This window comes from Mandrillus leucophaeus, unplaced genomic scaffold, assembly GCF_000951045.1.
Source record: "Mandrillus leucophaeus isolate KB7577 unplaced genomic scaffold, Mleu.le_1.0 Scaffold224, whole genome shotgun sequence".
NCBI lineage: Eukaryota > Metazoa > Chordata > Mammalia > Primates > Cercopithecidae > Mandrillus > Mandrillus leucophaeus.
This window is the reverse complement of record NW_012102299.1, coordinates 2,400,562-2,414,692: the sequence shown is the minus strand read 5'-3', so window position 1 is coordinate 2,414,692 and position 14,131 is coordinate 2,400,562.

The window sequence follows — 14,131 nt, the reverse complement described above, 5'->3', positions numbered from 1 at the left end:
GTAGATTTCTGTCTCCCAGCCTATTAAAATGCATATCACAGAAACAAAAGAAAGAAAATATAGCAACAGGAATATAAACTAAATATGGACAAAGAAATATCCCCAAATCCAGAGAGACTTACCCCGATTACATCAATTATGAGGAAAAGTTTAGAAACTCTGTGAAAAACTAGTAACCATACGCTCCATCTTCTGATGGAAAATAGTACAAACAGTATCCAAGAAGTATTAAACTCTGTTGTTGCTAGAATTCTGGGATGCAGAAGCTTCACTAACCTGAGAAATACACTGCAATTATCTATTTGAACAGGAACTTTCTAGAACACTAAAAATAACCAGGGCATCTCATTTTCCCTTATTTCCCCTTGCATGCCATTATCTTTCTCTTTCAAATCCCAGTAAAGAGTTCAACTATTCATACAATGTTGAATATAAAAGTATTTTAAGGTGATATCTTGGGTCTTTCTTGAGACACAGAAATCAGGACAAAACAAAACTTTTTTTTTTTTTAGACAGAGTCTCACTCTTGTCAGCCAGCCTGGAGTGCAATGGCGTGGCCTCAGCTCACTGCAACCTCTGCCTCCCAGGTTCGAGCGATTCTCCTGCCTCAGCCTCCCAAGTAGCTGGTATTACAGGTGCCCGCCACCATGCCTGGCTAATTTTTGTATTTTTGATAGAGATGGGGTTTCACCATGTTGGCCAGGATGGTCTCGAACTCCTGACTTCAGGCAATCCACCCGCTGCGGCCTCCCAATGTGCTGGGATTATAGGCATGAGCCACCGCGCCCGGCCAACAAAACTTTTCAAACGAGGTCATTGACGGGAAAATATACAGAAGCAAGTCTTACCGTGAAATAAAGGTGAGTGTCTTGACTCCACATTCCAAATGTCTGTTCTCTCACCCCATCTCCGTTTAGATGCTCCTTGTTGGTTACATTTCTTAACTTCTCTGTTTCTCATTTAATAAGAACGTTAAATAAAATAAAGCATGAGAAGTTTAGCACTTGAAGTAATATATAGTAAACATTCAGGAAGTATTAACTATAGTCACTGTCATCATTATATTAACTCTCAACATCATTATTATTATCACTTCTTTACATTGTTATATAGAAAAAATTAATAGGGAGAATTTAGCTTAGTATGAGAAAGAACATGAACCGAGCCTAACATCTAAGATACTAGATTCAAAACCTTAGCTAATAATGCAGAATGTGCAACAGTAGAGAAATTATAGTTATCATTAATGTATTGTATATTTTAAAATAGCTAGAAGGGAATAATTGTAATGTTCCCAACACAAAGAAAAGATAAATGTGTGAGTTGCCAAAAATCCCAATTACCCTGATTTAATCATTACACATTTTATACATGTATTAAAATATCACATGTTCCCCCCAAACACGTACAACTATGATATAGAAGTTTAAAAAGCACAGAATGTGCAATTACCTCGACTATTTGTTTTGCATATTTTCCTCAATTATGCATGGCCCTTTAAAAAGATATTGGAGAAAGGAATGGACGTTTCTAACAATGTGAGAAAGAAATTTAATAAAGTTTAATAACTATTCCTCATTAAAATGCTGAGAAATCCAAAATAGAAGGGTATTTTTCATGTGATGAAAAGTGACTGTTATTCTGAAATCCAGTAGCAAATATTATACTTAACAGAGAAACACTGGTGGCTCAGCTCTTCAGTTTGGAACAAACAACAATAAGACAAATTAATAAGAGCTACTGGCAAGAGAGACACTATAATCATTTTCCAATAACAACTTCTTTTTCTTCGATACTCTAGAATTTCTGCTGAATAGCTCTTGGAATTAATGAGGGGGCATAAATAATATCATAACTTAGACCAAAATAAATTCCTGATGTATTTAATTTCAAAAGTAAAATGGCTTAACTGAAAGGAAATTTTTAGACTAATATTTTCTAAGATAAGGAAACACATGCTAAACATAATTCCAATGGGAGAAGTTACCAGAGATAGAATCCAAACATTTTATTGCGTTGCAAATTTTCAAATCTGTATCTTCAAACAAAAACAAAATGAAAAATCGTAAAATAAGAGAAACATTTGCAAAAAGCATTGTATAAAAACAGCTAAATTTCTTGTTAATTAGAGTTAATAAAAATTCATAAGAATACAAATATTCCTTTATGTCAATGAAGCAGTTATGGCTTTCTGATTTATAAAATATATAGTTAATGCATATATAAAAATAAATAGTAATTAAAGGAAACAAACTAAAAATATAATTTTTACTTCAGATACTGCTAAATATTTCTTAAAATATACAAATTATTCTTCACAGTAGTATGTTGTTAGTACAGCACACTCATATTGATACTGATATTTATCAGTTATTAAATCTTTTGCATACAGCATATTTATGTAAATTCTATTACTTCATTGAATATTCAAAACATATGAAGTAGGTATTTTTTTTTGTATAACTTTACAAACATAAATAAATAAAGAAACACGGAGCAATTAAAAACTTGCCCAAGCAGGCAGTTAGCTGAAGGGAAATTGGGGCTTTAACTCATGTGGTCTGATTAAAGATTCTACCTCGTTAATCACAGTACTACCCTGATAAAAAAGTACATACATCTCTGAAAAGGATTTAAGTGCAAAATCAAAGATTTAAAAAAAAATTATTTAATTCCTTAATTTCTTGGTCTTATATCCCAAGTATACAAACATATAAAGGAAGTCTCATGCCTAGAGATGAATAACAGCATAATTAATTTTATTTTATTTTATTTTAAATTATTATTATTATTATTATTTTTTGAGATGCAGTCTCGCTCTGTCACCCAGGCTGGAGTGCAGTCGTGAAATCTCAGCTCGCTGCAACCTCTGCCTCCCAGGTTCAAGTGATTCTCCTGCCTCAGCCTCCCGAGTAGCTGGGACTACAGGCACACACCACCCTGCCCAGCTAATTTTTTGTAGTTTTAGTAGAGATGGTGTTTCTCCGTGTTAGCCAGGATGGTCTCCAACTCCTGACTTCGTGATCTGCCCTCCTCGGCCTCCCAAAGTGCTGGGATTTCAGGCGTGAGCCACCGCGCGCAGTCAACATGATTTATTTTTAAAAGTGAAAACAAACCAAATGTCTAATATTGAAGAGTTTAATAAACAAGTATATACAATTCATGAAATATTATTCAATAATCAGTGTGTATAATAGAAATTTTCACTGTTAAAAAAACGTGATCAATATGTAACAACATAAGAATGATGCAAGAAAGCACAGGATTAATAAATGCAAAATTCAGAATAATTGTTCACTCTTGGGGTTAAAAAAATTTACAATATTCAATTTAAATTACACATTGGATACAAGTTCTTCATCTTACTATTATTTATACCTTTCACCAATGTTAAATGAAAATAGGAATAGAAATATTCATTTGTGTGTATTACACTGTTTATAAAACACTATAAAGGCAAAATGTAATATAAAGTGATGTATTCAACATGTAAAAATATAAATACCTTGGTAAAAATTGAAATAAATAACCCAAGAGTTTCATGGACTTGTTCTCAATACTTACATTGTAGTGCTTTCCAATTGTTATATTACTCAGTGTACCCATTATTTATATTGAATGTATCAGATTTCCCATTTCTGATAGTGGCAACTCACCTATCATTGAAAACAACAGAAAATAACAAAGAAGCCACAAAGCACTGAAAATCTGGGAAACAATTGCAAGGCTAGAGCCTAAGAGAAGAGGAGAAAATAAAGCACTAGGTTGAGGGTAAACGTCATTTTTGCGCTACAGTGGCTTACGTAATTGAATGGGAATTTGACTTTTTAAAATTTTTCATTTGGAAATGTTGTCCCACTCTGTTGCCCAGGCTTGAATGCCGTGGCTATTCACAGGTGTGATCACAGTGCACTGCAGCCTGGAACTTCTGGCTATTAGGGATCCTCCACCTCAGCCTCCTGAAGAGCTGGGACTACAGGTATGTAATATACGGCCTGAGTTTGGCAGTGAAAAATACAGCAAACTTCAAGAACTACCACCTGGGGAGCCTTCTTAGGGGACAAAGGCATGCTTTCAGGACAACTATGAATCAGAAAACAACTATCCAATCCATGTAAGCAACTACACAGCAGTGTTGAAGGTTGCTCTGACTCCCACACATCCCCTTAGTCCTAGAAAGGTGAAATGACTTTTTCAAGGTAACGAATCTAGTCAGGAGAAACACTAAGCCCTGAACCTAAGTGTGGTTATTAAATCCTAGTGCTGTTTGTGCTAAGCACAATTGTAGGGGGAAAAATAGTATCTTTTTGACTTTTTATTTTTTATTTCAAATCTGCTATTGTGAGTGGCATCCCCCCCTTTATTTACATTCCAGATGAATATTAAATAAATAAAGCCCAATGCTAAAATATCTTCAGAGAGCACATAATTGAATGTCTAAAAAGCAATAATGACTGGGGTGTTACTAATCACAGTGCCATCTATTTCCTTGTGTAAAAGTTGTATAGTCTTCTATCCCTGACATAGAGGGTTTTAAAATATTTTAAAACTAAAATACTTCTTTCCAAACTAGGATAAGTGTTATACATAAGGAATTCTCAGTAGCATTTTCCCAGCCATTTCCAGCTATCAATACGTCTCCAAAATGTCAGGGTCAAGGAAAATTGTATTTCCCCATAATGATAGACATAGTATTTTCAAATTTAAACAAAAGTTAAGATAACATACCTGCAGAGACTCAAATGCAATGTATTTAGCAACATTAAAGCTTAGATTTCCAACGGCATAAAAAGAATGGTCATAGAGATACAGGAATGCCTACCTGATCCCAAAGCCATGGTTCAAAGCCTTCCCCATTTAGGTCAATGATTCTCACCTGGGAGACGAGGGAGATTTTGCTCCTTGAAAGAAATTTGGCAATGTATGGAAACTTTTTGGGGTATCAAAACTGGAGGTGTGATATTGGCTTGGCATTTAGTAGGTAGAGGCCAAGGGTGTTGCTCAACATCCTACAACACACAAGAGTGCTCCCCCTATACAAGAAATATCTGCCTAGTGGGGTGGCTTGTGTCTGTAACCTCAGCTGCCTGAAAGGCTAAGCCAGAAGTTTGAAGCTGCATTGAGCTGTGATCACACTACTGTGCTCCAGCCTAGGTCATAGGGTGTGACCTTATCTCTGAAAAAAAAACAAAATTATCCGGCCAAATATTTTATTAGTGCTTAGGCTGGAAAACCCTGCTTTAGGCTGAATTTGTCACGGATTATTTCCTGCAGACTTACGTTAAATATAAGTCATTCCGGGATGACTTTTTCATGATTTTTCACTTATTTCCAAGTCTTCATGTTTTCCTGTGGAAGAACTTCCCTGAAATATTCTTTTGGTCAATCCTGGTCTCTTTCTTTACCATTTGTTCTCGGTTCCTGGAAAGAGGAGAGGTAACTTTCTGGTTAGCAAATTTGGAAAGAGGAACTAGCCATGCTCAGTTGAACTTCAACTTTCCTGCTTTTTCAGAAGCATATTGCCAACAAAAAACATACATTCTAGGCATTCTCCACTTCTCCATGGCTAGTTACAAAGGCATCCACATCAGGTAGGCCTACAATTATCCAGCCAAATTGTTTAACTACAGTGCAGCAAGACAATTGTCTACAGTCTGGCTAAACCAAAAACCCAAGCCATTAAGCTGATTTATTTATCTGCATCTTTTGGATTCCTCTGTCCTATTTAACAACAGACTGGTTCAGAACTCAGGTAAATAAGAGGGATTTAATCATTGTACCCTCTTTAATTTCTATAATCCCTATTTTCCCAAGTCTTTTAACAATTTAGTCTTCTCTATATTTAGATTGCTTCCTTGATGGTTTTGTTCATCATTGTCTTATTTTCTGAACTAGTACAATCACCCAGTCTACCTCTATTCCTCTTGATCTTCATGGCTCCTCCAAATTAATCTTTTCATACCACAGTTCTGATATGGGGAGTCGTTTGTTTCACAGCCTTCAAATGTTTCGCTTCAATTCTATTCACACAAATACCCAAATTTAGCATTAATTTCAAGGACCCTTTTAACTTGTTCTAACCTACACCTCAAATCTACATTCCAATAAAATTGGAACAATCATTATTCTTTTTACGTTTTATAGATGACCATTACCAGATTGGCAATAGTGTAAATTTAGTCTTTAATGGGATCATAGGCAAATGACTTAAACTCTTTGTGCCTCTATGTTCTCATAATACAAAGGGTTAATTATGTCTATTTTCTTCTAACAGAATAATGAGGATGATTTTTAAAATTCGTAAATGTGCTGTTAACTTATATGCAAATGTGGAAGGCCAATATAACACTAAGGAAATGTGCATAGCTCAAACACATATAGACAGAATTTTGATTGTAACTTTCAAAGATTGGCAGGAGTCCTAATTATCATTTCTTATATTTAATCTGCAGAAAATTGATACTAAAGATTTGAATTCTAGCATTTCATAATCATGTCATACATTTTGTACTATGGTAACTTTTTGTCTTTGCTTTTCCTTTTAACAGAAAAGTGAAAAATTACAAATTGTCAGTGTTTTTTAAGTGTGTATTTATAGGGTTTATGTAGATTTTGAAGTTAATATTTCCTTTAAGATAGATGTGTCAATCCCAGCACTTTGGGAGGCCGAGACGGGCGGATCACGAGGTCAGGAGATCGAGACCATCCTGGCTAACACAGTGAAACCCCGTCTCTACTAAAAAATACAAAAAATAACCGGGCGAAGTGGCGGGCGCCTGTAGTCCCAGCTACTTGGGAGGCTGAGGCAGGAGAATGGCGCAAACCCGGGAAGCGGAGCTTGCAGTGAGCTGAGATCTGGCCACTGCACTCCAGCCTGGGTGACAGCGCGAGACTCCGTCTCAAAAAAAAAAAAAAAAAAAAAGATAGATGTGTCTAGAGCCTAGAGCATTCACACATCAGAGCAGTGAATAATGTTTGCTAATTACATAATGCTTTTCCTCAGAGAGCTCAAAGCACCTTATATATTACAAAACCATGCAAATTAATACCTATCATGAACTCAGAAACTAAATACAATCAAGCAAAAATGTTAATTTAAAAAAGAGAGTCTGACAAAACTACTGCACATTTTCCAATGATAATGATGACAAACAAATATAAACTCACTATTACAAGCCATGAATTACTCTTTTTTGATGAGAGGAGTCTCAATTCTTCCAAATATCCATGGAAATTAATTATTATTATCCCCTTTATCTCTGTTCACATATAAATGGACTAAGAATCTGAGAGGTTGTGTGATATGCTGAAAGCCTTCGAACTATTATATAGTAACCTTAGAATTCATATCTATAACTCACTCCATAGCCCTCACATATATCCATAATCCTACTAAATCTTTAAGACTACACATGCAATTTTTCAAAGCTATCCCTAGAATAGACCCAAAGTGTCGTTCTGCTTTGAAACTGAAAGCGTCAACAACAATTCAACAAATGTCTCCACAGACCAGCGAGAAGGGTTGGAATTCAGACAAGTCAGGTGATTAATCAACGTCAGGTACCATATTTGCAGTAGGTCAAATACTACAACCCTTTGGTTCTGAGTCCCAAGCCAGTAACTTTTTTTTTTTTTTTGGCCGAGGAGTGGCGGAGGCATTCTGGTGAAGAAAAAAGTATTGTCTACCTGGATACAGATATAACTTGTATGTAGTGAACACAGAACAACTAAAATTGAAACCTCCTTGAGGCTGGAAGGCATAAGGTAGAATGCAGCATTTCCTAAACGTGAGCAGCCAAGGAAGAGTGGGACCCTCCGCTGAGGAGGGGCTCTGCAGTTGGTGAAGGAAGGAAGGAAGGAAGAAGACAGGGAAAGAGGAGGGAATATCATAGATAAAAAGGACTTTACCTCAAGGGAGTCAATCTTTCTGGTAACACTCAACCCAAAACATATTTTTTCCTCCCTCAAGCTTGGGGAAGAAAAATTCATTTGCTTGGAAGACGATGGCGCCCCTTTGTAAAGCACTCATAAGAGGAGTGTTGCTGAGCTTCCTGGCTTGGTAAGCATGTGTACATTTGAGAAAACATCTCCTGCACTCGGAGCATTGGGACAGATCAGTTCAACAGCTACTGACAAGAAGAATCAATTGGATTGATATAAATGCAGCTGATGAGATCTTATACTTGAGGCAGAAAGACATTTGTATTAAAGAATTTTGATTAAATTCTAGCCAAAGCCTTGAGAACTCTCTATAACTAATGAATCATGTAAGGATATTACTAGTCTGATATGAGATCATGTGATAAATAGGAACAAAAAAGAAATGTAAACCAAAAAGGAGAATGCAAACTGTAACCATGAGAAATTGGCACTCTAAGAAATCTGGGCACAGGGCTTTAAATGCACTTTGAGATTGGACTGATTTTTTAATAGTAAAACCACTGTGTAGCTATGAGAGAATATTATTTATAATTCTGTCTGCTATAACTGCGTGTGTGCAGTTAATTGCTAGAAAATTGTCTATAGTCAATTCCTATTCTCCCAAACAGCTTGACGTATAACAGCACCTTTAAATTTTTAAGAAAAGAAACCAGAGAATATGCAAACTTACATTTTTAGTCTAAACCATAGTACCTAGATGAAGCTGGGTTTGGCAGCAGCTGTAACCCAGTCACAGGTTGGGTCCTCTGAACGCAGATACTAAGTCAGAATTTCGGATGCAAGATGTTTTAAAGATCAACACGTGTGAAGGAAGGCGGGGGAAACAAAATTGGGCTGAAGAAGAAGTTGAACCGAGGTGCACATGAGATAAAGCCTGGCCAATCTGGCAAGGAATTCTGAAGAGAGCAATGCCTCAGAATTTTCTCTGATCGGGCCAGAATAGCTAGGCCTTTCTACCTCTGCCTCCGTCAGTTATGCATGTGGACATCCTGGCAAGGGTCGACCTCAGGGAGGGGAGGAACCTGCCGTTAAGGCAGACACTGAAGATGTTGACAGCTGACCTCACAGCTGGGCAGCAAGTCCTTCCTTGAAGAACTTTCTTGTAGTGCCATACAGAACTATACTAGAGCCTGAAGCAGAAAGAAATCTCCATAGTGCTTATCCCATCTTTATTTTAATATTAATAGCTGCTACTTAATGCATTTGCATAACTTTTTAATTTTAAAAATATTGCATTAAAATATTTATCTTGGTTGCTGAGCTTTGGGCAGCTCCTTAAATTTTGCAACTCTACTCCCAGCACTACCTCGTTGTCTACGACATTCCTCATAGAAAAAGCGTGGAAAGACCTATGTGCTCTCTCTCCAGAAGGCACATTGTCTTCTGGGAGTTTTTAATCCAGTCGAGATATAACAGACAGTCTGTTATAACAGAAAACCATGTTGAACAGACTCAGAAAAAAATGACTTTATACCCCATTTCTACAAGCTCTGTAGAATAAATCATTCCACGTTCTATGTAGATTTCCTGTGATACCTATACCCTGATAGTCATAGCACGCGAGATAATTTAAGAGGTACATGCCATATGGCCTACAAATATTAGAGAATTTTATTAGCCACATAACATCTACCATATAAATGGATATCAGGCAAAATGCTGACTGAGCCTGACTGAGAAACAAAAATATTCACAAAAATTTTAGAAGTACCAGTATTAGAATATTCTCCAGATGCTTTCAAATTCCATTTAATCCATCATCAAGCCAACTCACATCATGAAAGTAGCAAGAGCAGAATTTTCTAGTGTGTCTTTTTTCAGGAGCCTTTTTTCCTTTAACATATCACGATTTTTAAAACCACCATAAATTTAACTTTATATCCTAAAACATGACAGGTATTATTTCCTGTGAAGTAAAATAGATATTTGACATAAAATAATTTTGAAATATTTCTCAATCAGGTTCCCTTATGAAGAAGGCCATCTTTTTCTCTTGTACCCCAGCCTTTACCCAGTCTTTACTGTGTTTCCTCCCTCAAGCTTGGGGAAGAAAAATTCATTTTCTTGGAAGACGATGGCACCCCTTTGTAAAGCACTCATAAGAGGAGTGTTGCTGAGCTTCCTGGCTTGGTAAGCATGTGTACATTTGAGAAAACATCTCCTGTACTTGAGCATTTGGACAGACCACTTCAATAGCTAATGACAAGAAGAATCAATTGAATTGATATAAATGCAGCTGATGAGATCTTGTACTTGAGGCAGAAAGACATTTGTATTAAAGAATTTTGATTAAATTCTAACCAAAGCCTTGAGAACTCTCTATAACTAGTGAATCATGTAAGGATGTCTACTAGTTAGCTCTAAGGCTTGAGTCAGAAAGAATATGGCCTGGAAAAAGCAAACACCTAGGCTGTCTCACCGATGGATGAAGAAAAACCTTGCATATCCAAAAAGAGAAAAGCAAAACAGAAACACATATATCTTCTGCCTAAGAGATTGTGGGGGAAGAAAGGATTCCACTGAGCCAACAAAGCAGAGGGTAGGACAGTTCTGCCCGTCTGCCATCTCCAGATCAAAGTGCCAGAAGAGAGACATGCTGGAGATGCTGAGAGGGATATGAAGGCAGAGAGGGCTTGGAAGGACCACTGTGTGTGTCAGTCCCAGGCCAGCCTGGAGCAGCCCCAGCCAAGTGTACCCTGCAGCGTGGTACTATTAGGCTAAGAGAAGACTTCTTTTTGGCTTTTCCAATAGGATGAGCAACTGTCCTGGTTTCCACAGAAATATCCCAGCTTTAGCATTGAAATTCTTGCTTCCTTGGAAACCTCTCAAGCTTAGGCAAGCCAAAATGGTTAGTTCTTCATCTTATTTCCCAAACCATACTTGCTTTATGTGCAATAGACTCAAGAATCCTGTGGTTTCACAGTGGTCTGATATACATGTGTCAGCAGTTTTAATGGCATTTGTCCTTCCATGGAGTACACATCTTAGCACACAATGAGGAAACCTCATGGCAATGTGTTGTCCTGGACAGCCTAAGCCAGGGACAATATGGGGCAGGTGGTAGATGATAGGCAGAAGTCATGTAGCACCAAAAAGAACCCAGATGATGCAAAGTCAGATAGGTAGCAGCACCAGGTCCTGTCTAAGACAAAAGAGAATAGATCGGAAGTTGAAGAATACCCATAGTTAAGAGAATCTAGAAGTTTCCATGTGGATTTGAGGACCTCTTTTTTTTTTCTTCAAGCACATGGTAAACTCTCTCATGCACCTATCACTTTGAGGAAAAATGTGCATATTTTTGTGAGGTGTGAAATGTTTGAAAGACTGAATATTTATCAAAAAGAGATTGAGTCATGCAACCCTAATAAAATGACTTTTTCAAACAAAGATCAACAGTGGACATTGAAACTATTAAGTGAAATGATGACAGAGAGCAGAATAACTGCATGGATGCAAAATATCAACCCATAAAATATCTGGTTGCCAGGGGAAATCTAACTATACAAATTCTTTTTTAGAATACATCATTTATTGGGAAAAATTCACAATTAAAACTTTAATTGCATATTCTACAACTTACAAAATAATAACTTGAATATAAAGTGAGCTCATTTTCATTATGTAAGTACAAATGGTAAAAAATAGTAATAATTAATCTGACGTATCATATATATGCCATTCAGGGAAACTCACATCCCTGTTGCATGGTTTACATCAGACATTTTACATCTCTTTACCAAAAAAGACCAGATTTTTCAACTATATGTAGGTGTCTGCTCACAGTTGCAATCTACCAGAAGCTTTGTCTATGTGATTACAACCTAGTTAGGCCTGAGGGGAGGGGGGAAAAAAACTGTTTCTTCTTCTTAGGCTATTTTAATAGCACTCCTGTGATGGGAATGGCCTTTCTAATGCTTTGCTACACAACCTAATCAGGACTAGCAGTCATGATGAATTAGACCCAGTCCATCTTTCATCCCAGTCTACTTTGGTACTGAACATGCAGACACAAAACAGTGCAGATTTATTTATTTATTAATATAGCATTTTCCCCACACCCTCACCCTGTGAGAATTTTCAAAGAGAAAATTTCATCTAAACATTTTACTGTTTAAGAAAGCCTTACCACTGCAACATGTTTTGGCCACGAAACAATCATTTCCTAAATGGCATGTAAAGTCAACGTGAAGCTTAGCAAAAACGGTGAATTATTCAAGATATTAATGAGAAATTCTTACAAATGATATGTATTTAGGAAACCATTTTGCATCTTTAAATAACTGAAGGCTCAATAACAAAAAATATTTTGTTTTGCATTTCTTTTTAGAACGTTTGGTCACTGACAGTTTTTACCAATATCTCTCTCCTCCTTAGCCCTTAATAGATACAGTCCATTCTATCTGGAAATAACAAAAACGTGATCAGTTTATTAAATCTTGGAGGCTTTTTCATTTTTACTTTATAAAGTGGTACGTTTCATGTTCATCTTCTCTTATAAATGTAATGTAACTGTTATGGATAGATACAAGGTTAGTGAAAACAAACACGTCAGCTCCAAAGAACATATATAAAAAGTGAATATGAAATTGTAACACAATATTTTCTCCCAAATTATTGTAGCGTTTTCTACTAGTTTAATATTGTGAACACTGCCCCAAAATAGGTTGGAAGTCGCCTAGGGAAACAGCTTCTTCCTCTGGAGTCCTTCTCAGCAGGGTCTTCTCCAGTTCTCCTCCCCAACCAGGCGGATGTGGAAGTGCCAGGGCTTGGCACCTCCCAGGAGGTTGTCTTCGTCCTTCAGGCCGCAGCAGAAGGAGAAAGGACAGCCAATCAGGATAATTGGGGCCAGTGACAGATGTGATGTGACGGCAGGATTGGCGTGAAGGTTGAAGCTATCGGTATACTTCACAGGGTTAATTACCAGGGAGATGATCTGTCACACAGCAGCCAGGGCAAGGAGGCCTCCGACTCACTTTCAGGAGGACTAGCATCGGGGCTGCACAGAGGGCAAAGAAGGTGAGAATGGAACAGGTCACCAGCATGATACAGCCACAGAAGAGCATGGCAGCGGCTGCTCTTCCTCCTACGTACTCCATGAGGCTCCGGCACCCATCCTGGTGGCACCTGCTGCCGTCATCCTGGGCATTGCCACAATGGTGAAGGTGATGGAGCTGGGCAGGGGCAGGGGCAAGGTCCAGGGCAGCAGCGCAGCAGGCCCATGTAGCCGTGCGAAGCAGAGGAGCACGGCAGGGAGAGGCTGCGCAGACTCTGTAACATAGTAACCCACCTTAGCGTCACTAACAGCAGGAAAACTAGAAGTCATGTGCCTTCTAACATAACACAGTATAAAGCATCCAGCATCATCCAAAATATTCTCTCTCAAAGAGTGGAACCCAAATGTTGGGTTATTCTACAGGACAATCCACCTAGTGTCTTCAGCAAGTCAATGGTATATGAAAAGAAAGACGTAGGACACTTCTAAATTTCAAAAAACCTTACAGACTTAACGAAATTCAGTTGATGTCTTTGATTTGATGCTGCTTTGAACAAACTCATACAAACACACATTGGGGACAATTAGAGGATTTGAAAAATAGACTGCATAATATTGTTACTTTTTAAGGTACAATAGTCATAGAAAACATATAAAGGAAAAAATGATTTTTAGAGATACATATAAAATATTTAGAGGTAAAATATAATGATGTTTATGATTAACTCTAAAAATAGAGTGAGAAAAAAAGGAAAAACTAACTTGGCAAAATGGTAACGATCATTCAATGTATGTGATTGATCACTGGAGTTTATACTGTTTCTTCTACATTTTTCTTAATTTTGAAAAGTAATGTACACCAAGACCGTTCAGATAATAGAAATTGTTTAAAGTTAAATTGTTTATTATCTATTAAAGATAATAGAAATTGTTAAAGTTAGTTTACCTATTTGTGTATTTGTTTTGTTACCACATAGTAGGTTAGGGCTAATAAGAAAAATTAAATCAGTTACACAAAAAATAAAGAGCTGACTTCTTTTGGATGAGTGTGAGTTCTGCAACTTATAGAATTAATGCTGATAACAATGAAGAGACACATACACTATATGATATGTAGATACCAATTTAACCCTATGCTTCCTGAGACTCCTATGTCTCTTGGGAAGAATCTCCTGCTAGCGTCCTGTCTGATTTATT